Raw genomic sequence first — 27,848 nt, 5'->3', positions numbered from 1 at the left:
TATATGGTTAGCTGTAGCAGAGCTTCAAACTTTAGCACTTCTGTGCGACCGACAAATGAACCTTTTGTTCTTCTTCTAACTAATACACGTATTTAAAACTCATGTTCCACTTTATAACTCATGTCTTGTCTTATGACAGTAATACACGCATTTAAGTTTCATGTTTCACTCCATGACTCAGTTCCTTCTGCCTTATTTGCTCTTAAAAGATGTTAAACATGGGCTGATGCAAAAACCATATTTTAAGCTTCCTAGTCACATTTCACAAGGTGAATCCCCTATTCCGCTTATAAACAAAAGAAATTTGGTTTTTTTCCCCTCTTCATTTTCTCTCACAGCATTTTGAGCTTTGTCTTCCCTTTTCCGCTACTTTCTTTCTATCCTTTTGCAGTCCCACCTTTTCTGCAGTCGCGGGTGAGACGCTGTTTCCCCCATTTCCTCATTTCTCCACCCAGGAGCCTCGTTGTGAGATAAAATTTCTGGAACGTCCACCGGTTTCACCTTTTACTGCATTTTGGAATGGGTTTTCTATTCATATTTCTTTTCCTTCAGCATTATTTTTCTTCACCATGGGCTGTCAATTGGTGTTTCAAATGGTTCTTAGGCATCTAAAGCCAAGAAATTTGAGAGGGGCAGCTGAATGCACCAAACTGCCACCTGTGGAGACGCCAAAACCTTTCTTGGATAGAGAACCAGTGAAAGGGACCTTCCCTCCTACTCCCATACCCATCATCCCTGCCTTCCCGTTCCACTCAGACGCTCTTTCTCTTTCCCGCCCTTTCGGGGAATCCGGGCACGTCGCGCAGAGTCCACCAGGGGGTGCTCTTAATCTTAGACAGGAACTCAGCATGCGCTGGATCTTCTGCTAGCAGCTGCTAGATAGAACAAGGCGCATCTTGCTCTAGGCGTCCGTGGGAAGAGGCTGCTCTTTCTTTTCTCCACCTCCCTCCACTGTGAGCCTAGATCGGGGACTTTGCGAGAGCCGCAGAGGTTGCCGGAAAGCCTTGCGGGGACGCGGATCCCGACGAAACTCCCGAGTTCCGTGAGTGGCGTCTCTGCCCGTGCAAAAGGGTCCCGCGTTAGAGGCACGCGTGGAGAAGAGCCAAGTTTTCTTTCGGAGTCCGGGGTCCCATGTTCCCCTGCCGCCTTTTCCCATGCAAGGGCCAAGGCTGGAGGGAGGGGAAGCATGGGAAAGAAATGGGGGTCCCCAGAAGGGAAGCGCCGTTTCCCCCCATTTCCTGGAGGAGTCTGTGCATGGGGGAGGGGGGGCTGGCCCGAAGTCCCCCTGCCGGCTCTGGGTGCAAGTCCGGGGCCCTGTGTGGGAGGACCGGGACTGGGGTGCTGCTTCCCTCGCCTCTCCCCACAATCTCAAAGGGGCTCTGCCGGCACATAAAGGAGGGGGACGCAAGTGGGGCTGAAACGCAGCATTCGCACCCAGTGCCCGATTGGGCCGGTGTTTCCCAAACTTCTTTGAAGCCTGGGAAAAAAGGTGGAATGTTAAATTAATTAAAATATGTATAAACTGAAGATTGAGGAATGCTAGAAAGTTATTTTCTGTTTGATAGAATACGAATTGTATTGGTTTGAATATGAGACCGTATACATTAAGGGGGAAAGAGAGGAAATTAGTTGTCGTAATACTTTGAGATTTGTATTGATGATATTTAAATGTAATGGAATTATTGTACTCAGCTGCCACCTTGCTTTTCGAATATGCTAATGTAATATTAGAAAATTAAAAAAAATTAAAAAAGAATAAACTAGGATCAGATCCTCCAAGCTTAATAGGGTGGGCGAACATCATTTTAAGGTGTGTTCTTTCAGCCCTGTATTTCATGTGAGCTTTGCCTGTCCGGCTGGTTATCCAGTTTAGGGTCAGGGCAAATTGTCGTAGTATCACTTTGTTCCCAAAAAGAATCAGAATCAAAAAGAATAGAGCTGGAGGAGACCTCTAATCCAGCCCCCTGCTCAAGCAGGAGATCCTGTACCATTTCAGACAAGAGGCTGTCCAGTCTCTTCTTAAAAACCTCTAGTGATGAAGCACCTACAATGTCAGAAGGCAAGTTGTTCCACTGGTTAATTGTCCTCACTGTTAGGAAGTCTCTGCTTAATTCCAGGTTGCTTCTCCCGTTGCTTAGTTTCCATCCATTGTTTTTGTCTTGCCTTCTGGTGCTTTGGAAAATAAATTGACCCCCTCCTCCTTGTGGCAGTAATGTGGAATAATGAACAATCACTAGAATAATGGTGTGTCTACATAATTACTGGAATAGTGCTGTGTTAGTAGTATGTGACTAAACCTAATTCGCATTGCACTTGGATACAGCGTATGTAGCAAATTCTCCACCTAATGTGTGTAACCTAATGTGTTACAATGTGTATTTCAATGTGTATTCCTTCGTTCCTGAGAAAAGGAAAGTATAAAACTGAAGTCTGAACCCCTCCGGGTTCACAATTGCTTGTTGCTATTGCTTCTGAACCAGCGCAATAAATCTCTCTGCTAAAACCCTCTGGAATTCGTAAGAGTCCTTTCGTTTTCCACAAGAGCAGCCTCTTAAATACTAGATTACTGCTAACAAGTCCCCCCTAGTCCTTTTCTCTAAATTTCTCTCCATTCCCAAATCCTGCAACCGTTCTTCATATGTTTTAGTCTCCAGGCTTAGTTGCTCTTCTTAGTTGCTCTTAGTTGCTCATCTTAGTTGCTTAGTTGCTCATCTTAGTTGCTCATCTTAGTTGCTCTTCTTTGCACTTTTTCCAAAATCTCAGTATCTTTTTTGTAATGTGGTGACCAAATTTGTATGCAGTATTCCAGGTGTGGCCTTACTAAGGCTTTATAAAGCAGTACTAATACTTCACGTGATTCTATGACTCTGTTAATACAAACAAGGATTGTATTAGCTTTTTGGGCTGCTGCAGCACGTTGCTGGCTCATGTTTAAATGATCGTTCACTAGGACTCCAAGATCCCTTTCACATATCATGTTCCTTTCTCTCTAGCCCAGGGGTTCTCAACCTTGGCAACTTTAAGACTTGTGGACTTCAATTCCCAGAATTCCTCAGCCAGCAAAGCTGGCTGAGGAATTCTGGGAGTTGAAGTCCACAAGTCTTAAAGTTGTCAAGGTTGAGAACCCCTGCTCTAGCCATTGATAGAAATTATCCCATGTTCTAAAGTACACTGAGTCTTCTTTCTCTTTAATTTTTAAAGTCAATCCATCCATTTCTGCACATTCTAGAATTTTCTTAATTAGTACTTCTTCCGTTGGTAAGTTTTAATTTTTCCAATGTTGGGCAAATACAGTTCTTGCTGCCGTTAATATGTGTAGTATTCGATATCTGCAATCTTTCTCATAATTAGCTTCTATTATTCCTAACAAAAATAATTCTGGTTTAAAATCTATTGATGACCCAGACTTAGGGGACAGTATCAATTGTGAATACGTGCAGATGGCCCCCGCTGTAGCAAAGGAACACCCAATATTTTAATCCACCCAGGAACATCTGGTGTCTTGGGGAAAACCCAAAAGGGAACATGCTAACTACTGCTGCTTTCTCCCTCCTTATCTACGGTGTGCCAGCCTTAAAAGGGTGAAGTCTTTATCTTATGTGTGTCAGCTTTGCTGGGGGAATTGTATGAAAGCTAAAGGTAGGGTAAATGTAGATCTTAAATTTGAAAACAAAAATAGCCTTCCCTTTGAGAAAAAAACAAATAGAAAATCTTCCAAATGTAAAACATTTGTTTTTTATTCCAACTTCTTGATGGAAACTAGAACCGTACTTAATCATAGAATTCATCAACACACTTGATGAACAGACAGACACACAAACACCCAGAGAATCCATTGATACGATGCCACTGCAATCCTTTACCAGCTCAGGAAAGGACTCCCTTCCATGAGGATGAATATTTTTTCAGTGGTTTACTCCAACACCTTCTCATTCTTTGAATTTGTCTTATTTTCCATCTCAGAGACAGAAACTAGAGTCATCTCAAGAACCTTCCTAACAACAAAAAGTTAACTCTTAAGTGAAGCGGCATGGGTAGCCTTTGAGGTCAATCCTGCAGCTACAGGAATAGTCCTATGAATGGAAAGGTGTTTGGAGATCCACAAGATTCCTCTGACCTATCTGGAATTTCCTTCCAGGACAGACAAAGGATGCAAAAACAACCGTTAGCAAGTGAGGGAACTGGAAAAGGCCCCTCTACTGTTGAGCCTGGCAGCTGTGGGAAGATCTGGGCAAGAACTGGGCAGAAGATGCTGGAGAAGAAACCCATCATCCCTTCAGAGATTCAGCCCTGGAACTTCAGAGACATCCAATACCAAGAGACTGAAGGTCCCCGAGGACTTTGCAGCCGACTCCACAATTTTTATAGTCAATGGCTGAGGTTAGAAATGCACACTAAAATCCAAATGTTGGACCTGGTTGTTCTGGAGCAGCTGCTGGCCCTTCTGCCCCCACAGGTGGAAAAATGGTTGTGGGAGTGTGGAGCAGAGACCAGTTGCCAAGCGGTGGCCCTGGTGGAAGGCTTCCTCCTGAGTCAGTCAGAGGAGCAGGTTGAATTGCAGGTGAGGGTCCTTCATCTTGGAAGTCCAGAAGGGAATAAAAAATGTGTTTGAATTCTTTACCACTACTTTCTATACTTCTCTCGTGTTCATAATATGTGGAGATGTTTCACTAGTAAGTTTTTGCAGGACATTGTTCCATTATGCATTCTAGAATATGCAAGTGGTCTTCAACTTATTACAGTTCATTTAGTGACTGTTCAAAGCTGAAAAATGTGACTTATGGCTATTTTTCACATTTACACCCATTGTAACATCCCCATGGTCACATGATCAAAATCCAGAGGCTTGGCAACTGGTTCGTATTTATGATGGTTGCACTGTCCTAGGGCAGTGATGGCGAACCTTTTAGAGACTGAGTGCCCAAATTGCAACCCAAAACCCACTTATGCATCGGCGGATGCCGGGTGGGTGTGGCCCATTGGGTGGGCGTGGCTGCGGTGGTAAAGGCAGTCTGGGTGGGACTAAAGTTCAATCAATCAATTCCAACTTTGAAGATCTTTTTTTTTTCCCGCGAGAAGTTGAAATTGACTGAACCTTTTTTTTTTTTTTTTTTGCACACTGTGGCGGAGGCCTAAAGCAAAAAGGTTTTATAAAACCCAGCTGAAGGCCTAGGACTGGGGCGACGGTGTGCATACCCCCAGAGAGGGCTCTGAGTTCCGCCTCTGGCACCCATGCCATAGGTTCTCCACCACTGTCCTAGGGTCATCTCAACAGCTTTTGTGACCTGACAAGCAAAGTCATAGGGAAGCTGTATGACTAACTTTACAGTTGCAATGATTCACTTAACAACTGTTGGTAGAAAGGTCATAAAATGAGGGAAAGCTCCTTTAACAAATGTCTCACTTAACAACATAAATGTTAGGCTCAATTGTGGTCGTAAATCAGTGACTATTGGTAGGCTGAAGACAGCTGTTTCTTTCTTACATTTGATATTGGGGCATTGAACTTGTTTTTAAGAGAACAAGAATCCACTTCATGTTGTGTAATGTCTTATTCAAGTCTTTCCCTCTGCAGACCAGAGATCCTATGAGAATCGGGAATCCATCAAATTCTCCTCAGGAGCTGTTTTCCAGGAGGATCTATCAGGAATCCACAAGTCAGGACATCTCAGATGGTAATCAAAAATCCACCCATTCCCAAGAGAGGTCCCAGCTGTCTTACCTTCTCTCTCTTCTCTTCTGTAGAAGGCCTCCTGCCATTTTATTAATTATCCATTTAAAAATTCTGTCTCCCTCACAGGGAAGAATGGAACGAATCTGACTCCTTTCTATGGTGGTGCTGAAAGAGTGGTTGAAGTTCCAACTCAAGTAAGAGAGGTATAATAAAAGATAAAATGTTCTCAATGTTAGCGTTTCTGAATAGTAATCCTGTTAGTAATCCTTTGGCACGGAATTCTGCAATAATAACGGAAAGAATCACATTGGCACCTCACAGCTTCTAAAACGCCTTGTTTAGTGATAAGAAAAATAATAGCACCAGGTTAAAAGATGAAGCAGACGGTTAAAATCCAAAGAGGGTGGGCAGATCAAGGCCCTTCAGCCTTTAGAGGAATTTCTAATACTCCGATTTGTGCCTGGAATTTGGGACCAAACAATCCAGCTTTGGAAAGGATGAGAAATGCTCTTCCCAGGAAGGTTTCTTTTCTTCAGCCATTGGGTTGGGGTACAAGCCGTGGATTCCTTGTAATCTGAGGAGCAGCGGAAACAGGGCTTGTGTCTATTGATGACACCCATGTAAATTTTTACGTAAATTGTAAAAAGAACCACCACCATCGCATTTTCTTCTGCAAACACTGGTTTGATTGGAATGAGTGATAGGTGGCGTTTCCAAGGCCCATACCAGTTGATGCTCTCCAGATGCTGAAAGTCTTGCTGATAGATGGGGATTGGTAGGTAGAGAGACAGACAGACAGATCCCGATGAAAAGGGATTTTTCCTGAATAGCCTGAAATGTATGTCTTTGCTTGAAATCACTTTAAATAATAGGACAGATTTTGAAAATCCTCCTGATTTTTGTTCTGTTTTCTTCTCATTCAGGAGGGTCTTGTGTCCTTTAAGGAGGTGGCTGTGTATTTCTCCGATGAGGAGTGGTCTCAGCTGGATGCCAACCAAAAAGCACTGTATCGGGAAGTCATGCTGGAAAATCATAGGAACGTGGCCTCTTTGGGTAAGAATATGCAAGAAATTTTATCAGAATAAAAACTACAAATTTTGAAGAGGAAATAAAGAGATAGAATAATGTGATTAATGAATAGGAAAAAAAGTATAAAATTAAAAAAGAAAAAATAATAAGTAAGTTATAATTTGTTCCCTCATTGTTTCCTCCTTTACATAATTTATCCTTTCTAATCTTTAAACACAAGTTTGATCATGTTCATTTTTTTCTTTTTTTCAGCAAAAAGTCCATCGGGTTTACAATCACTAATATAGATACTATCCTTATCTTAATCAGAGTCAATTTAGTCATCATTGAGAATTCTATCATCTTCCCCAACCATTCCACCATTCTACTTATTCTAGAGCCCTTCCAGCTTTTTGTGTATAATAGTCTCACTATGCCTGTCATACTCAGAAACAATCTTCAATGACTGTTGATTAGTGCCAACATAAAGTTTTGATTTTAATTGGATATTAATCTTTAAAGTTCTCTGTATCACTGAATGTCTTTGAATTAAAACTTTTCTAGCTTTTTTACAAGTCCACCAGAGCACGACAAAATGATCCTTTATCTTGTCGACATTTCCAATATTAGTTTGAGGTACATTTATTCACTTTGAATATTTTTCTGTTAATATTCCTCAGCCTGCTTAGAGGTTTTCACAATTACACATCTTTTCTACACAACTGAGATTCAAATTCTGCTTTATGTTGTTGAATACTATTCTTCCCTTTATATCCTTTAGCCATTCTTGACTTAATTTGGATTCCCATATCTCAAGTTCTAATGGCTCTCGACATGTGATCCATTGTCTTTTCCTGTTGCTTTTTTTCTGCTGAGAGTCATTAAGATGTTTTGGGGCACAGCTTGATTTTATGTCTGTTTCATATTCTCAATATATTTCTAATATGGTTTTAAAATCTAGATTGAGCCTAAATTTATCATAACGCAAGGATCCATGGCATACAAACCTCTGTCATGCCTTTCTTTCTTTCTTTTTTTTTTTTTGGAAGAAATTTTATTGGTTTTTTAGTTTTTAATACAAAATGCTCAAGACACACCATGGTGTTAGGGTAGTCAAACATCCAAAGACAAAACATATATACATAATTCAGTCAATACATCTAGTATTCCCTCTCTTTTTCCCTTAGGTAACATAATTTATTTAAAATAGTCCAGTTCTAGCTTAAATTTATTCAATCTATACCTGATTTTAAAGCTTTAGAAATTTACACTACCATAATCAAATTAGCTTTAAGTACAAACATTATCAATTCGGGTATCCCTTCCAAATATATTCTAGCTCCTTAATTTTATCATAAATCTTATTTAATTCTTCTTCCACTAATATCCCTTAATTAAAATAAAATATTAATCTATCCTGTATGTATCTAGTCCATCAATTAATCAATCTCTCTAAGCTGACAGAAAAAAATAAACCTTAAGTCATTTCAATCCATTAAGCAAAATTCAAATTACATCCAGTTAATTGTCATAGGTTATAACATCCGTGTAATCAAACAATCAAATCATCTTATTAGATTAACTCAACATTACATAATAATTTTCTTACAAGTAACCCTATCGTCCTAAAAAAGAAAAAAGAACACACTCTTAATCAATTTAATATATATTCCATTAATCACCCCTTTTTCTCTTACTTCTAACCCACAATCTTAATCCTAAAATCAACCCATAATTCTAGATTACCTTTAATCCATTACCTAAAAATATCTCCTTTTTAAGCTAAAATATTGATTTACCCTAGACCTATCTAATCCATCAATCAGTCTCTTTAAGCTGACAAGATAGCATCAAACCTTAAGTTATTTCAATTCATTGAACATCAAACAAATAAATCATTTTGTTAGAAATAGTAATTTTCATATAGATAAACTTTATATGTTTTCCATTAGTCGCCTGTTTCTCTTACATCTAGCTCATAATCTTAAATCCATAATTCTAGGTTGCCTTTAATCCATTACATAAAACTTTAACTTTAACTTTTTTTCAGTCTTATTCTGGGTTTCTTCTTATGCCAAGTAGGTTTCCATAACAGAGCTTCCTTTCCAGCTGATAAGTCTCTCTTTATTGCTTGTAATATCAGTTGGATCAGTGAGAACCATCTTGGCCTCTGGAGTGGCCCTCTGACTCTCTTAACCATAAAGTTTCGTTGCTTTAACATTTCAAGCCTCCGTCTTTGCTTTTTCTGGTCCTTTGTACCATAAGTGAATTGTTTATAAGGTGAAATCAATTTCTCTTTATTCTCAGTTAAGTCCTCTTCTTGTGTAATCTGTTTTATAGAAGAATCAGGTGTAGTCTGAAAGTCAATTTTGAAGTTTGAAGGAGAGATTCTGGTTCTTAATTCTGTAGTAAGCTCTTTCATTGTAGCACATATTTCTTTTTTAGCCTCATAGATCTTTTCCAAAATAAGTTTACAATTTAAATGTGAGTGCAACTCCATTTTAAAAATTGTTCAGCTACATCAAATTATCTTTCTCTTGAAGAACAGTGTGAAGACCAAAACCATCTCCTCTCCAGATAGACAATACTTACAATATTAGCTTTTAAGCAGTAGATGTCCTCAGTCTTTTTCAAAAGTCATTTTTTCTTTTCCCTTTTTTTTCTGTTTTTTCAGGGAAAGGTGGAGGAAGAAATACTCCAAAAAAAAAGGGCAGAGCAGCATAGACTGATAGCAGAATTCTTAGGAAATTTTTTTTTCCTGTACCCCAAAACATATGTGTGTGTGTGTGTGTGTGTAGGTCTTTGGTTATTCGGGTTTTCTCCCACGTCAAATTGGAAGTGTCTTGGCGACGTTTCGATGAAGTCTCATTCGTCATCTTCAGGCTGGTGTTTTCGGCTTTGTGCTTCTAGGAGCAATGTCAATTTCACATTGCTCCTTGCTTCCAATTTGACGCGGGAGAAAACCCGAATAACCAAAGACCTACATACAAATACCCGCTCCTAGTTGTATGAGTCTCTTCGTACGACTAGGAGCGCGGCAACCCCGAACCAGAAGTCTGTCATGCCTTTCTAATTATAACATTCTCTTAATTCTGAGCAACTCCTCAATATATATATATTGAGAAATAATATGTGAGCACCAGGAAGAAGTAAAACATTAAAAGTTTTATAAAATGCTAAAAGTTTAAATATAAAACATTTAAAAGTTTTTAAAAAGCAGACCTAGCTTTCGTTGGCTCCTGCCAACATCAGGGTACAAAAGAATCAATGGGAGAGACATTTATAATCAGGCCAGCACCTGCGCCCGGCTCCTGGATCGTGTAACAGGTCCTAACCGGCCAATCATTGTGCCTGTATCAGTCATCATCCAATTTGTCTTCATTCCCCCCATCCATATACACACTAGCTTTCATTTTCCCACCTCTCCGCCTCTGTAATTCAAGAGGGCATTTGATCTTTCCCCAATCCAGTATGTAATCATCATCATTAAGCTGCTTCCCCCGCTCTTTCACTGTCTTGGAACCTTCTGCACAGCTGGATTTCCTCTCCCCTACACCCTTTCAGCATCCATCACCGTCATGTTCTTGCTCTCTGCTCCGAGGTTCTGTTGCAGACATCCTGCAAACACTCATATTATCTGACTTCCCTGTTGCAGAGATCCTGCAATGTCTCTCCCATTGATTCTTTTGTACCCTGATGATGTTGGCAGGAGCCAACGAAAGCTAGGTCTGCTTTTTAAAAACTTTTAAATGTTTTATATTTAAACTTTTAGCGTTTTGTAAAACTTTTAATGTTTTACTTCTTCCTGGTGCTCACATTTTATTTCTCAATATGCACACACCCAGGAGTCATTCTTTATCTTTAGCATTATTTCTAATATATATATATATATATATATATATATATATATATATATATATATATATATATAGGTTGCTAACATAGAATAAAGAGAGAATGGTATAGCTATTTCGAGTTCCTTTAACTCTCTTCAGCCAAACTTACTCTATATATATCGTAGTCTTTAAAGTTTGTTCTATTCTTTTGTTCGCCTTTCTTCCCAAATATGTAAAAGCTGCCTTTCCAAGCCAGGGAAATAATTCCAACAGGGCTCTTACAGGCAAAAAGAAGCAAAAAGGCATAAAGAGAGGAGGAAAAAAAAAGATCTCACCCGGATTCACCACAGTGGGTTTTCAAGCTTAGCTGTTCTTTGACTTGCGGTTTCTAGAGGCTGAGTGATCGGCTATTTTACTGGCCGATCTTCTTCTCCATCTGCCCTCAGAGTTGGCCCGGACAGCTGGAGGAGCCGCCGCTCCTCCACACCTGAGTGAAGCCTCTTCAACAGAAGTCGCACCCTCCAGGGCGACTTTAGACCCTCATAAGGGTCTACCGGCAGAGGGAGGCTAGCCGACGAGGAGACGAGTCTCTTCGTACGACTAGGAGCGCAGCAACCCGGAACCAGAAGTCTGTCATGCCTTTCTAATTATAACATTCACTTAATTCTGAGCAACTACTGTTTCTTATCCAAACCACATAGCAGAGTACAAAATCCAATTTCAAATCGGGCAAACCAAATCCTAGTCTTTCCTTCGAATTTTGTACATTTTGATATTTAATGTATGGTTTTTGCCCTTGGCATACAAACCTAGATTTATCTTCCAAAATTTTAATCAGGAAAGTCCAGATCAAATTCTTCTGCATCTAAGAATATTGAAGCAGTTTGTTTTTCATTATATTCAAACTTCCTATGCCTTGCTCTTTTCCCCTAAAGTTATTTTTATTTTTATTTTCCTGTGAAGGTAATGGGGAGGAATATGAAGATTCCTGGGAACTACTCCAAATGATCACTCGTGGGTACAATACGAAGAACCCTGCAGTTCTAATGGAAGAAGAAAGCCATGAGAGAAAGCAGGAAAATAATTCCAATCGGGACAATTCATCTTCTATTCATGCACCAACTAAAGCCTCTGTGGCCCAACAGGGAAAAATAAAAAACAAATCTATTGGAAAACATATAAAGCTATTCATAAACAAACTGGATGTAAATAAAGACTACCAAACTCAAACCAAAGGAGAAGATTATATATCTAGAGACAGTGGAAAAAATTACAAACGGGCCTTGTCTCTTCCTCATAAAAATGGGTCCTGTACATCTCAAAAAAAAACCCACGCAGGAGAAAAGCCCTATAAATGCATGGAGTGCGGAAAGAGCTTCGCTTGTAGTAATTCTCTTACTTTGCATTACCGGATCCATACAGGGGAGAAGCCCTATAAATGCACTCAGTGTGGAAAAAGCTTTACTCAGAGTAGCCATCTTACTTCCCATAAAAGGATCCACACAGGGGAGAAGCCATATAAATGCATGGAATGTGGAAAGAGCTTTACTCAAAAAAACAGTCTTACTTCCCATAAAAGGATCCACACAAAGGAGAAGCCATATAAATGCACTGAGTGTGGAAAGAGCTTCGCTAGTAGTAATTTTCTTACTTCACATTACCGGATCCATACAGGGGAGAAGCCCTATAAATGCACGGAATGTGGAAAGAGCTTTACTCGCAGCAACAGTCTTGGTTCCCATAAAAGGATCCACACAGAAGAGAAGCCCTATAAATGCATGGAATGTGGAAAGACCTTTAATCACAGCAACAGACTTATTTCCCATAAAAGGATTCACACAGGGGAGAAGCCCTATAAATGCATGGAGTGTGGAAAGAGCTTCACTTTTAGATGTTATCTTACGTCGCATTCCCGGATTCATACAGCGGAGAAGCCCTATAAATGCATGGAGTGTGGAAAGAGCTTCTTGCATGGTAATTCTCTTGCTTCCCATTACTGGATCCATACAGGGGAGAAGCCATATAAATGCACAGAGTGTGGAAAGAGCTTCTGTGAAAATTCTTCTCTTACTATTCATAAACGAATCCACACAGGAGAAAAGCCCTATAAATGCATGGAATGTGGAAAGAGCTTCCCTAAGAGCAGTGAACTTGTTTTCCATAAAAAGATCCACACAGGGGAAAGACCATATAAATGCATGGAGTGTGGAAAGAGCTTTATTAAGAACTGCCAACTTATTTACCATAGTACGATACATACAGGAGAGAAGCCTTATAAATGCATGGAGTGTGGAAAGAGCTTTATTAAGAACTCCCAACTTATTTACCATAGTAGAATACATACAGGAGAGAAGCCTTATAAATGCATGGAGTGTGGAAAGAGTTTTTCTATGAACAGTTATCTTAATATCCATAAAAGGATCCACACAGGAGAAGCCATATAACTGTATGGTATGTGGAAAAGGTTTTATTACAAACAGCAATTTTAACTCTCATAAAAGGACCCATACAGTATACAAGCACTATAAATCTCTAAAATGTGGAAAAAGCTTCAAGAGGACCAATGGCCGAACATTCCATATACAGATACATTTGGGTGAGAATCTAACTGTTAGGTTTAATTGTTGAAATATATGCAATTCCTAATTCCATTTACTGAATTAGAAAAGGGTTTTTTTTTGAGTCTGACTGACACAAGGTGAAGCCCAAGAGAGATGAATTCACTAATGGAAACCAAATGCTAGGCATCTGGTGTTTTAATTATGAACAGTGTAGCTACTGTCATTTGAAGGCCACCAATGCCGTTTCACATAAAAAAGAGAACATCTTTTTTTTCTTCACGTTTATCCAAATTCCAATTGGATCATAATAAAAAAAGTCCAAATCCCCAATAAAAGTTCGATAAAAGTTTAATTTTTTAGAGCAAGGATAGGGCCTTAGGTAGCAAAATGTCATTCCAGGAATAGCATGGGAAATGCATAAATCAGGAAAGATTTCAGATAGCTATTTTTGCTTTCTTTGAAGCTCGCTAGCAACTGCCATAACTAAGGGAAGACATTTCGCAGGGGAAGAGTGCTAGAGGTGTGAAAGAATATTGTGAGAATTTGAGTATGGACATTAACAGGAACCAGAGGTGCCAAACTGAGCCATCTGCCTGCCCTCAAGGATGCTGCAAAAGGAATTTATAACCGCTCCTAAGGACCAGGTTCCCAAAACATCGGACCAGGATTGGATTGGACTGTTCTGGGCAGGGGGAGGGATTTGGGGATTGCTTTCAATATACAGTTTTCACGCAGTTTTTCTTCAGAGCTTGCTTCGCTCACGCTGCACTCAGTATCTCTAGTAAAAGTACCTTTTCTCTAACATCCATGGAGTCAAGGGTCATTTTTTCCTAGGAAGTAAACTGTGGCCAGTCTGACAAAAAAGTTGCAGAAATTATAGCTATCTATGAATTCCCAAAATAAGTGTGATGCTGAAGAAGTTATCATGAACAGAATGGTTTAAGTAGCAACTGGTTTGCAGTTAAGCTTTGCACAGCTGTCGGTAGAAGTTATATATTGAATTGGAAGAAGAAAGGTCTTGGATATTGTGCTAAATTACAAGAATGATCAAAAAGGAAACATCTAGTGACAGTGTAACATCAGATCCTCTAATTTACCCTTAATGCTATAAAAATGCCACTGGATTTACAATCTCCACCTCAGTGTATTCAGTCTGAACAAGGTGCTCACCTGAGAATGTATCCTAGTATTGAGCTGGAAAATGATTGCTCTAGGTGGGATGTCATCAGGCAGACATTTAGTAAGTGTTGCTTCCCCAAGAAGCAGAAGGAGCTGCATCTTCCTGATGCATCTCTTCAAGACAAAACTTTTTAAATCTTCTATAACAGAAATGAGAATGGGATCTTCCTCTGGAGTGTGAGGATGTAAAAAAATAATCCAATTGTCAATGCTGCTAACATAGGATGTTCTTGCTTTGACAACAGATGGAGATGCAGCCCTTTTCTTTCTTATACTCTACTCTTAAAATTCGATGATCTGAGGAGGGGGAGGAATGCGATGGGAGTTAGTTAGACATATAGTATGGTAACAAGAGCTGATAAAGAATGGTGGGAGAAAAAACTGAGTGGGAAGCCAGCATTTCAAACTAATTGGAGAATGTGATTTATAACTGTTAGTTGTAGGAGGGAATTGTGCTTTGACCTATGTGCTGAAGGGAGGGGAAGTCAGATTTTGGCTTCAACTATGTAGTACCAAAGCTATGCTGCTCGATTAAAGATTCTTTAAGGTAAACAATGCCTCAAAGTTCTTTGAAGAGTTTCATCTTTGGGAACCATGACACCAATTTTTCAATCCACAATGCAAAACTGAGACCTGAGTCAACCAGATGTAGAAGCAGGGAACTTTTTTTGATCAAAGGCTTCCCATGATGTGAGAGAATAATCACATAGATATTAATTTGAGTGTGAAAAAAGTTTCACGTTGAAGAGTTCCCCTCTCGCAAAAAGGAGCCAGAATGACGAGAAGTCCCTGAAATGCATATGCAAATGGCTTCCCAATCATTAGGACCATAATTTATCTTTCTATGGTGCAATGAGGGCTAAGAAAAAGTTTACATTTAACATAAAGGAAAATGTGTATCAACGAGTTGTATACAACAGCTGCAACCCCTCCTTTAGTGGAGAATTTATACAGAAGGTGAAAGTTGGCAATGAGGGAAAAATGCAATTTGTGGAACTCCAAGAGTGGCTAAGAGACAGCTGAAAGAACTGCAAGAAAAGAATGATACCTCACCATCTGAAAATTTAGGGGAATGTCCTTCATGCAGCCGGCCAGGCTGCAGAATTTCCCAAAGCAGCTCCAGTAATAGAGGATTATGCATGGGGAAGGGAGAGGAAAGCCCCTTGACAAATGTCTATGGAGATTCTGTCATCCAGGTCATCCCAAAGATACTAGACTTTTTTGTATTTTCTTGAAGATGTTTAGCTTCTCATCTAAGAAGCAACTTCTATTCTGAAGAAGCCTCTTGGAAATGTCGAGAAAATAGAAAAAGTCCAGTTGCCTTTTGAAAATGTATGTTTGGAACTCCTTGACAAATGTACAGAGAGCGATAAGGGTTTTCAAATACAAACAGAGAAAGAAGATACAGAAATAGATATTTCAAGTAAGATAAAAATAGTTGCTAATCCATCGTGATAGAAAGAGTAAAATAAGAAAGGTGAGGTTAGATTCAGTTTGCAAGTAAGGAGTTGGAGTTTAAGTGTGTCTAATATTTTTTTGTGTGTGGGGAAAAATTTTACCTTTACATCTGCTTACTATACCATAATAAGAAAAGCCCTAACAACTGCAAATAGACAAAAAAAAAATCACTCGGTCCAATTTTTCATTAAAGAAATGGAAATCAGGGTGGCAATCATACAAAATTAGAGAATTGTACTTTTCTTTTTATTCATGATCTAGAGCAGGGGTGTCAAACTCAATTTCACTGAGGGCCGCATCAGCATTGCGATTGTCCTTGGGGGGCCAGGTGGGTGTGGCCAGAAGGGTGCAGCCTACTGGGTGGGCGTGGATGGAGTGGGTGTGGCCTACTGGGTGGGCATGGCCAGTTCTACATCATTCTTGTCAAGGGTGCCTGTGGGGGCCTGGGCAGGAGTGGGATAGATCTGAGTGTCTCTGGCAGAAGGGGGTGGGACCAGGGTAAGTATCAAGGCATGGCCCACCGGGGCAAGTGCCAAGATGGCCACCACAAAATTGTACATTGGCTCCTGGCTAGCCAGGGCCAAGGCAACAGGGGCCATTCCCTCACTGTTTCCAGGATGCTTTCACGGGCCACATGAAACCACTTTGCGGGCCGCATCCGGCCCTCGGGCCTTGTGTTTGACATATCTGATCTAGAGATATCCCAGTTGCTTTAAATTCTACAAAGATCTTAAATTTCCTACTTGTATTTCCTGAGGGTGTTTGGTATTCAACCCCTAAATAAAAAACATTTTTCTTCTTAGTCCCCCCCCCATGGTATTTTAATCTTGTATTCTCTTTTCCATAGTTGCTTTCAATCCTTTTGCAATTCCACCTTTTCATTTACAGATGACATGCCATTCCCCCCCACTTCATTTCTTCTCCAAGGAGCTTCTTTCAACTGCTAAGGATGTTTTTGCTTTGATAACAGATGGAAATGCAGCCATTTTCTCTATTGTTTTTAGAATTTGTTGCTGCTGGAAGGGGGAATAGGGATGAGAATCCAACTAGCCATAACAATAATAACTTAATCGTGGCAACCTAAGGATATTGGGCCCAGAGCTGATAGTGTTTTGGCGGGCTGGAGAGCTGGGGAGAAAGCCGGTGCTTCAAGCTAATTGGGGAATGGGATTTATGACTGTTTATTGGAGGAGGAAATGCACTTTGTTACTTTGTATCTAGGGGGGAAATTTAGTTTCTGGTTTCAACTATCTAGTGCCAATACTTTGTTTCTAGAATAAAAGATTCTTTAAGGTAAACAATGCCGTGAAGTTCTTTTGAAGAGTTTCATCTATCGGAACCATGGCAGCCACATTGTGAGGTAAAATTTCTGGAACATCCACCAGTTTCAGTTTTTTCTTTCCCTTCAGAATCCTTTCCTTGGTCACAAGCAGGCTCGGCCTTCCCGGTGATTCTGAGCCAAAAATTGGACAAGGGCAGTTGCGGATGCAGAACCAGAGAAATAGAAATGCAGGAGAAATCTCCATTTTCCCGATTGTGGCTTCCCTGCCAGTGTCCCATCTTCCTCACCTTCAGGCTAGAGTTCACAACAACTGCAAGACACAAGTTGTGTTCCCCAGAGAGGCTCCTGGTCCTTGTCTTTGCCTGGCTGTTTCTGACAGGATTAGGGCCCTTTTGAGGCCTCCTCTAATCTCTGCGGAGCCTTCATGGCGGCTGTTCATGAGGGAAGTGGGTTCAAATACTCCTGGGAGATTTTTTTCCATCTTCAAGGACAGTTCCTGGACAGGAAAATGGGGAAACTGCCATCCCTGGAGATGACTCCTTTATAACTGTCTGGTTTAGAACTGCAACCAAACAAGACAGACATAGACTTCAACAAATAGTTAGTGCTGCAGAAAAAAAAAACAATTGCTACCAGCCTGCCTTCCATTGAGGACCTATATACTTCACAAACAAGAAAGAGAGTTGTGAAAATATCTATAGACCCCTCACATCCTGCACATAAACTATTTCAACTTCTTCCCTCAAGATGACCCTATAAGGCATTGCACACCAGAACGACTGGACATAAGGACAGTTTTTTTCCCCATGCAGTCCCTCTACTTAACTAATTCCTACAACACTGTGAAAATACTTAGTAAAGCTGTATTAATATGATACTTATATTTCTTATTACCTATCCTTATCTTATGACTATAACTTTGCTGCTTGTATCTTACAATTTATATTTTTTTTGTACCAATATGATTTATGTTGTTTGCTTAGCTAATACTCTATGACTATCACTAAGTGCTGCACCTTATGATTTATGATGAAGTGTTGTATTTCACAATTTATGATGAATGTATTTTCATGTTGTATATGATCGTGATTATCACTATTACACTATTATCACTATCACTATGTACACTGAGAGCTTATGCACCGGAAACAAATTCCTGGTGTGTCCAACCACACTTGGCCAATAGAGAATTGAATTCTATTCTATTCTATTCTATTCTATTCTATTCTATTCTATTCTATTCTATTCTATTCTATTCTATTCTATTCTATTCTATTATTCCCATTTCCATTCGCATTCCCATTCCCATTCCATTTCTTGAGCAGGGAACCTTTCCGCCTACTCCCATGCCCATCATCCTTGCCCTTCCCATCCCCTCAGAAGCTCTTTCTCTTTCCCGCCCTTTCGGGGAATCCTGGCACATCGCGCAGAGTCTACCAGGGGGCGCTCTCGATCGCAGGAGGGAACTGAGCATGCGCGGGGTCCCTCCTCTGGCACAAGGAATGATCCTAGCAAGAGGATCGTCTTTCTGTTCTCCCGCTCCCTCCGCTGTGAGCCTGGATCGCGGCCTTTGCGGGAGGCTCAGAGGCTGCCGGGAATCCTTGCGGGGACGCGGATCCGCACGAGACTCCCAAGATCCGTGAGTGGCATCTCTGCCCGCGCAAAGGGGTCCCACGCTGGAGGTGAGCATGAACCCTGCCGCCCTTTTCCATGCAGGGGCCGGGCAAGGGGCCGGGGGGAGCAAAGGAAAGAAAGGGGGATTGCCCGAAGGGAGGGGCTGTTTCGCCCTATCTCTTGGGGGAGCCTCTGCATGGGGGGGAGGGGGAGGCTGGCCCGATATCTCCCTGCGGTTCTAGGTGCAAGTTCGGGGGCCCGGGTGGGAGGACCCGGATTGGGGTGCTGCTTTCGCCTTTCCCCACGAGCTCAAAGGGGCTCTGCCGGCAGACAAAGGAGTGAAACGCTGCTGGGAGGCAAGCGCAAGTGGAGCTGGGACGCAGTATTCGCACCCAGTGCCCAGTTGGGCCGATGTGTCCCAAACCTCTTTCAAGCCTGGCAGTTGAAGTCCATATTTGTCTTCATTTGTCCAGTGTTTGGAAAAGCGTGGATGAGGCTAAGAAGTGGGGAACGTGTTTGTCGGAGTTGCTCGAATCAGAAGGTCATGTTAGGCTCTCAATGGTTCATTCATTCGGGTGTTGGTCCTCTGTGTATCGGATGGTGGCTTGTTAATTCAGGCTTCTCAAGTTCCCAGAGGGGTTTGGGCCAGAATGATTAATGGAGTCCTGCTGTCTAAACCATTATTGTATGTTCAAAGGTTGATTTATTTTCTCATAAAATCGATTTATATAGATCTCAATTGCTGTTTTCTGACCTGAGACATTTGTTTATAGCAGTAGTTCTCAACCTTTCTAATGCCGCGACCCCATAATACAGTTCCCCATGTTGTGCTGACCCCCAACCACTTATACATCACTGGATGCCAGGGGCATGGCCAAATAAAAGGGGGAAAAAATGGCGGACAGCCTTGTTTAGTGACCCCCGTGAAATGGTCGTTCGACCCCAAATGGGGTCCCGACCCACAGGTTGAGAACCACTGGTTTATAGCATTGTTCTTAACTCTTTCTCTTGAAATTATTGGAATAAATAACTGGGAAATAGAAATCCAAAACATATTTTAAATGTATTTGTCCAGTATTTTGAGTCTTTGATAGAAGTTGATCGAGAAGGTGATGGATTAAAGTCTTCATCCTGGTTCATCCAAGCCAGGGATAAATAAGCAACATGGCGACTGCTTTAGAAAGAAGGTTGCAGTTTATTGAAGAGCCAGGCAGAAAGATGGTTCTGGCAGGAAAGAAGGGGGAAAAAGGGGCTTGAGCACATGTGGCTAGTAGGTATTTACACCCCTCTGGAGCCATTTGTTTAAAATAGTTTCCTGTTCCTATTTCAGGCTTTGTATTTCCTGTGTCACGTATTCTGACCTGAGTGTGTCTTTCTGGTATTCTTGTTGTTGGTGGGTTAATCCTATTATATATCCTGCTTCCCTGGTGCTAGGGCTAATGACTCCTAGAACTTGGGTGGGGTATGCAGATTTTAGGTGTCTTTGTCTTCTAGCTTCTAGCTCCAACTTTCCTGATAGCTTACATTTGCATTTGTATAGAGCTGGCTTCTGCTTCGGACAGAGACTTGGGGGCAGGGTTGGTTTTTACTTTTAAAATCCTTTTGAGGAAATATATTTTTCTGCCCTTTTAATATTTCCTTCTCTGGGGGAGAAGGAATTGACTTCCCACAAAGGATTTGTCAGAATATGCCCCACCTGCAGAGAAGTTAAAGTACCTAATAGGATTCCCCACTTTCTTCCCTGACATTAGTGGATATATAAGATTTTCTTGTTATTTTTTCTTTAGGGAAGGATTTTCACTAATTGAATTAGACATCCTGTTTTTCTGGTACTTTCTTTGGTTTTCCATTTTGGATTTGTAAGCTGCAAATCTTTCCTGCTTTTTCTGGAAACAAAGAATAAACTACCTCCACGCTTAAGAGGATGGGTAAACAACATTTTAAGGTATGTTTTATGTGAACTTTGCCTTTATTGTTGGTTAACCAGTTGTGTGAAGCAGCCTTTGTGTTATAGTATGACTTTGTTCCCAAAAAGCAAGCACTGAAAAACAGAGTCCTTTCATTTGATGTGAACGCAACTTCCATGGCATCGGTAGAATGTTGTTCCTTCCCAGGATCATTTCACTCAGTATTATTCCGTGTTAGGGGTCTTCTTCCTTTTCCTCACTGACAAAAGGTAAACCTTTCTTTCTTGGGATGAACCATTTTTGGAACTTCCTCGTCTCTTCTCTATGGCTCCAGTTATTCGCAACCATACAAAATTAAAAACAAGAGTGTGGAACACCCTTAATGAATGTCTAATGACTAAATAACATGAAGCACAAGAAACAGGGATAACATTTTGTATTCCATTCCAGTTTCTTAAGCTCCTTGACTTCTGGCATCTCTATGAACCCTAAGTGTAGGATACAGTGAGAGAAAAATGTATTTATCCCCTGCTGGTTTTGTATATTTGCCCACTGACAAAGAAATGATCAGTCTATAATTTTAATAGTACGTTTATTTTAACAGTGAGAGACAGAATAACAATAAAAAAATCCAGAAAAATGCATTTCAAAAAAGTTATACTTTGATTTGCATTTTAATGAGTGAAATAAGTATTTGACTCCTTCGCAAAACATGACTTAGTACCTGATGGCATGTTGGAAAGAAAAACCATTATTATTATTATTATTATTATTATTATTACTACTACTACTACTATTACTATTATTGATGATGATGATAGTGATTATGATGTTGCAAGGGAGATTGGAGGTCATCTAGTAGTCCAACCCTCTGCTCAGGCAAGAAACCCTATATCATTTCAGACAAATGGCTGTCCAGTCTCTTAAAAACTTTAAAACTTCCAGTGTTGGAGGATTCACAACTTCTGGAGGCAAGTTGTCCTTCAGCCTTTAGAGGAATTTCTAATACTTTGATTTGTGCCTGGAATTTGGGGCCAAACAATCCAGCTTTGGAAAGGATGAGAAATGCTTTTCCCAAGCAGGTTTCTTTTCTTCAACCATTGAGTTGGAGTACAAGCAGTGGATTCCTTGTAATCTGAGGAGCAGCCGAAACAGGGCTTGTATGCCATTGTCTATTGATGACACCCATGTAAATCGCTGGGTGCCTCTCAAACAACTTTAATGAAGGTTTTGGGCATGGATAGTATTGTTTGCTCTGGGGACATCACAAGCCTTTTACTGAATTGGTAGAAAGAACTACCATCACAATCCCCTCATTTTCTTCTGCAAACATTGGTTTGATTGGAATGAGTGACAGGTGGGGATTCCAAGTCACATACCAGTTGATGCTCTCCAGATGCTGAAAGTCTTGCTGATGGATGGGGATGGATAGGTAAGAGAGACAGACAGACAGACCCAGATGAAAAGTGGCAGTGCTTTTCTTGAATAGCCTGAAATGTATGTCTTTGCTTGGAATCGCTTAAATAAGAGGATAGATTTTGAAAATCCTCCTGATTTTTATTCTGTTTGCTTCTTATTCAGGAGGGTCTTGTGTCCTTTAAGGAGGTGGCTGTGTATTTCTCCAACGAGGAGTGGTCTCTGCTGGATGCCGACCAAAAAGCACTGTATCGGGAAGTAATGCTGGAAAATCATAGGAACGTGGCCTCTTTGGGTAAGAATATGCAAGAAATTTTATCAGAATAAAAACTACAAATTTTGAAGAGGAAATAAAGAAGATAGTGTAATGTGATTAATGAATAAGAAAGAAGTATAAAATTAGAAAAGAGAAGAGACAAAGTAATAAAGAAGTTATAATTGGTCTCCACTTTCTAAGGTTACATTATTGTTGCTTCTTTGCATAATTTATCCTTTCTAATCTTCAAACAAGTTTGATCACACGTTCATTTTTTCTTTTTTTCAGCAAAAAGTGCATCAGGTTTACAATCACTAATAAATATAGATACGATCCTTTGCCTAATCAGAGTTAATTTAGTCATTATTGAGAATTCTATCATCTTCCCCAATCATTCCATCATTCTATTATTGTACAGCATGGGTGTCAAACTCACAATGTCACATGGCGTGTCTCAATGAATCGTGACTTTTTTGCCATTGACAGCAATCGGGGGCACAGCTTCGCTAGGATGCATCCGGCCCGCGGGCTGGCAGTTTGACACCCCTGTTGTAGGACGGGACAAAAGCAACGGATGGAAACTAATCAAGGAGAGAAGCAACCTAGAACTAAGAAACGTCCTGACAGTTAGAACAATTAACCAATGGAACAACCTACCTCCCTAAGCTGTAAATGCTCCAACACTGGAAGTTTTTAAAAAGAGACTGGACAGCCATTTGTTCAAAGTAATAGTAGTAATAGTAGTAGTAGTAGTAGTAGTAGTAATAATAATGATGATGATGATGATGTTGGAAGGGACCTTGGAGGTCATCTAGTCCAACCCCCTGCTCAGGCAGGAAACCGTATACCATTTCAGACAAATGTCTGTCCAGTCTCTTCTTAAAAACTTCCAGTGTTGGAGCATTCACCGTTTCTGGAAGCAGGTTGTTCCACTGGTTAATTGTTCTAACTGTCAGGAAGTTTCTCCTTAGTTCTAGGTTGCTTCTCTTTGGTTAGTTTCCATCTGTTGCTTCTTGTCCTGCCTTCAGGCGCTTTGGAGAATAGCTTGACTCCTTCTTTGTGGCAGCCCCTAAGATATTGGAACACTGCTATCATGTAGGGTTTCCTGCCTAGGCAAGGGGTTGGACTCGATGACCTTCAAGGTCTCTTCCAACTTTATTATTAATTCTTCTAATTCTAATTCTGTGTGAATGTATCAATGCAGTGCATGTTATCTCAGCTTACAGAGCTTGGATTCATTGAATGAGTTTACCAACAATGTAAATATTGCAGAATATACAGCCTCATGCCAAATAACTGAAGTCCATTTTATGCTGAAAAAACTACATTATTAATGCATATTAAATGGAAAACTATATTTAGATAGATTTTTACTCCAAAAGCACTTTATTAAAATAAATTTAATAAAAAAAAAAAATCTGATTTACATTTTAAAAAATCCAATTTCTTTATTATCCACTCAGTCTTGTCCACATTTCCAATATAAGTTGGAGGTAAATTTATACACTTTTCAATATTTTTCTGTTGATTTTCATATTCTTCAGCCTGTTTAGAGGTTTTAGCAATTGCATATTCATCTATTCTACACAAGTGAGAGTCAATTTATCTTCCCACAAATATCCATCACCTCAAAACCACTGTCATGCCTTTCTAGTTCTAAATTTCTCTTATTTCTGATCAACTTCCATTTCTTATTCCAACCGCACAGGAGACTACAAAGTCCAATTTCAAATTGGGCAAACCACATCTTCCCGTTTCCTTGGAAACTTGAAGAATGTGATATTTAATCCATGGTTTTCCCTTGCCATACAAACCTAGATTTATCTTCCAAAATTTGAATCAAGAAAGTCCACCTCAAATTCTTGAATGCCTTCTCTGCATCTTAGAAGATTGAAGAAGTTTGTTTTTCATTATATTCATACTTACTATGCTTTCCTGTTTTTTCCTAAAGTTATTTTCATTTTTCTTTCTTGTGAAGGTAATAATCTGGAGGAATATGAAGATTCCTGGGAACTATTCCAAATGATCACTCGTGGATACAATATGAAGAACCCTACAATTCAGATGGAAGTAGAAAGCCATGAGAAAAACCAGTCAAATTGCAATCAGGAAAGTTCATCTTCTGTTCATGCACCAATGAAAGGCTCTGTGGCCCAGCAGGGAAAAATAGAAAACAAATATATTGGAAAATGTATAAAACCATTCATGAAGAAATTAGATGTAAATAAACATGATCAAATCCAAATCAAAGGAGAAGATTATGTATGTAGAGACAATGGAAAAAATTATAAATGGACCTTGTCTCTTCCTCATAAAAATGGCTTCCGTACATCTCAAAAAAGGACCCATGCAGGAGAGAAGCCATATAAATGCATGGAGTGTGGAAAGAGCTTTATTAAGAACAGTCAACTTATTTACCATAAAAGGATCCACAGAGCAGAGAAAACTTACAAATGCATGGAGTGTGGGAAAAGCTTTAGTAAGAACAGTCAACTTACTTGTCACAAAATGATCTACATAGGAGAAAAGCCCTATAAATGTACAGAATGTAGAAAGAGCTTCAGCGAAAAGAGAAATCTTACTCTCCATAAAATGATCCACACAGGGGAAAGACCTTATAAATGCATGGAGTGTGGAAAGACCTTTATTCGTAGAAGTCGTCTTAGTTCACATACAAGGATCCACACAGGAGAGAAGCCCTATAAATGCGTGGAGTGCAGAAAGACGTTCACTTTTAGTACTTCTCTTACTTTGCATTCCCGGATCCACACAGTAGAGAAGCCCTATAAATGCATGGAGTGTGGAAAGACCTTTACTCAGAGCAGCAGTCTTACTTCCCATAATAGGATCCACACAGGAGAGAAGCCCTATAAATGCATGGAATGTGGAAAGACCTTTACTCAGAGCAGCAGTCTTACTTCCCATCAAAGTATCCACAAGCGGGAGATGTATAAATGCAAGGACGATGGAAAGAACTTTACTACAGACTGTCAACTTACATGTCATAAGAAGATCCACACAGAAGAGAAGCCCTATGAATGTATGGTGTGTGGAAAGAGATTCAGTGAACAGAGAAGACTTACTTCTCATAAAATGGTCCACACAGGGGAAAGGCCTTATAAATGTGTGGAGTGTGGAAAGACTTTTATTCAGAGAACTAGTCTTAATTTACATAAAAGGATCCACACAGGAGAGAAGCCCTATGAATGTATGGTGTGTGGAAAGAGATTCAGTGAACAGAGAAGACTTACTTCTCATAAAATGGTCCACACAGGGGAAAGGCCTTATAAATGCGTGGAGTGTGGAAAGACTTTTATTCAGAGAACTAGTCTTAATTTACATAAAAGGATCCACACAGGAGAGAAGCTCTATAAATGCACGGAGTGTGGAAAGACCTTTATTTGTAGAAGTCATCTTAGTTCACATACAAGGATCCACACAGGAGAGAAGCCCTATAAATGCATGGAGTGTGGAAAAAGCTTTACTTCTTGTAGTTCCCTTACTTTGCATTACCGGATCCATACAGGGGAGAAGCCCTATAAATGCATGGAGTGTGGAAAGACCTTTACTCAGAGCAGCAGTCTTACTTCCCATCAAAGGACCCACAAGCGGCAGATGTATAACTGCAAGGACAATGGAAAGAACTTTACTACAGACTGTCAACTTACAAGCCATAAGAACTACACAGAAGAGAAGCCCTATGAATGTATGGCGTGTGGAAAGAGATTCAGTGAACAGAGAAGACTTACTTTCCATAAAATGGTCCACACAGGGGAAAGGCCTTATAAATGCACGGAATGCGGAAAGACTTATATTCAGAGAACTCATCTTAATTTACATAAAAGGATCCACACAGGAGAGAACCTCCATAAATGCAAGGAGTGTGGAAAGAGCTTTTTATATAGTAATTCTCTTACTTCCCATTACAGGATCCATACAGGGGAGAGGCCATTTAAGTGCACAGTGTGTGGAAAGAGCTTCTATGAAAATTCTTCTCTTACTGTTCATAAACGAATCCACACAGGAGAGAAGCCCTATAAATGCATAGAATGTGGAAAGAGCTTCCCTAAGAACAGTGACCTTGTTTTCCATAGAAAGATCCACACAGGGGAAAAGCTACCATATACATGCATGGAGTGTGGAAAGAGCTTTATTAAGAACTCCCAATTTATTTACCATAGTAGGATACATACAGGGGAGAAGCCTTATAAATGCATGGAGTGTGGAAAATGTTTTTCTCTCTCTGGTAACCTTAACCACCATAAAAGGATTCACACAGGGGAGAAGCCTTATAAATGCATTGAATGTGGAAAGAGTTTTTCTACGAACAGTTATTTTAACACCCATAAAAGGATCCACACAGGGGAGAAGCCGTATAAATGTATGGTGTGTGGAAAAGGCTTTATTACAAACAGTTATCTTAACTCCCATAAAAGGACTCACACAGTGTAGAAGCCCTATAAATCTGTGAAATAAGGAAAAAGCTTCAAGAGGACCAGTGGCCAAATGTTCCATATACATCTGTTTAAATGTGAGGTTAATTGTTGAAATATATGCATTACCTAACTGCATTTACTGAATTGGCAAAGGGTTTTTTCAAGTATGAACTTCACAACTGAAAGCCCCAGAGACATGAATTTACTAATGGAAACCAAACGCTAGACATGTGGTGTTTTAATTATGAACAGTGGATTTTTGTAGGTACTGTCATTTAAAGGTCACCAATGCCAATACACATGAATAAGAACATAATTTTTTCTTTTATGTTTATCCCATTGTCAATTGGATCTTAATAAAGAAAGCCCAAATCCCCAATAAAACTTTAATTTTTCAGAGGAAGCATAGGGTTTTGTTGACAAAATGTCATTTCAGGCATACTATGGGAAAGGCATAAATCAGGAAAAACCTGCAGAATTTTTAGCTAAATATAAATGACCAAATTAAGTGTAATGCTAATGAAAATACCTTATGAATAGAATAGTTTAAGTAGCAATTGTTTTGCAGTTAAGCTTTGCATAGCTGTCAATCGAAGTTATATAATGACTTGCAAGTTGTTGAAACTGGAAACATCTTGGGATATTGTGCTAAATTAAAAGAATGTTCAAAAAGGCAACATTTGCTGACAGTGTAACATCAGATCCTCTAAATTATACTTAATACTACAAAAACTTCATTGGATTTACAGTCTCTACCTTGGTTATTCAATTTGGGCAAGGGACTCACTTGAGAATGTATCCCAGTATTGAGCTGAAAAATGATTGCTTTAAGAGGGATGTAATCAGGCAGACATTTAATAGGCGTTGCTTCCGCAAGAAGCAGAAGGAGCTGCATCTCCCTGAGGCATCTCTTCAAGACAAAACTTTTTAAATCTTTCTTCCTCTATAGCAGAAGTGAGAATAGGAACTTCCTGTGGAGTGTGAGGAGGAATATGAAAAAATAATCCAACTCTTCTGTCCACTGAAACACTGAGGCCTAAGTCAGCCAGTACAAATGCAGAAGCAGGGAACTTTTTATACCATTTACATATTGAACAATTGTATTTTTCTTTGTATTCATTATCTAGAAGTTGCCTTAAACTCTACAAAGGTCTGAAGTTTCCTAATCATATTTTCTGAGAGTGTGCTATTCAATCGCCAAATAAAAATCACTTCTTTTTT

The 27,848-nt window shown here is 39.9% G+C and overlaps 1 pseudogene; it reads left to right on the top strand.

Moving 5' to 3' along the window:
• Positions 1 to 616: 616 nt before the first annotated feature.
• On the top strand, positions 617 to 27,848 carry LOC120301605 (annotated as a pseudogene).

This window comes from Crotalus tigris, unplaced genomic scaffold, assembly GCF_016545835.1.
Source record: "Crotalus tigris isolate CLP2741 ecotype Arizona unplaced genomic scaffold, ASM1654583v1 scf7180000024386.1433019, whole genome shotgun sequence".
Classification (NCBI taxonomy): domain Eukaryota; kingdom Metazoa; phylum Chordata; class Lepidosauria; order Squamata; family Viperidae; genus Crotalus; species Crotalus tigris.
The sequence above is the reverse complement of the archived record's forward strand: the minus strand, read 5'-3'. Positions and strand labels throughout refer to the sequence as shown.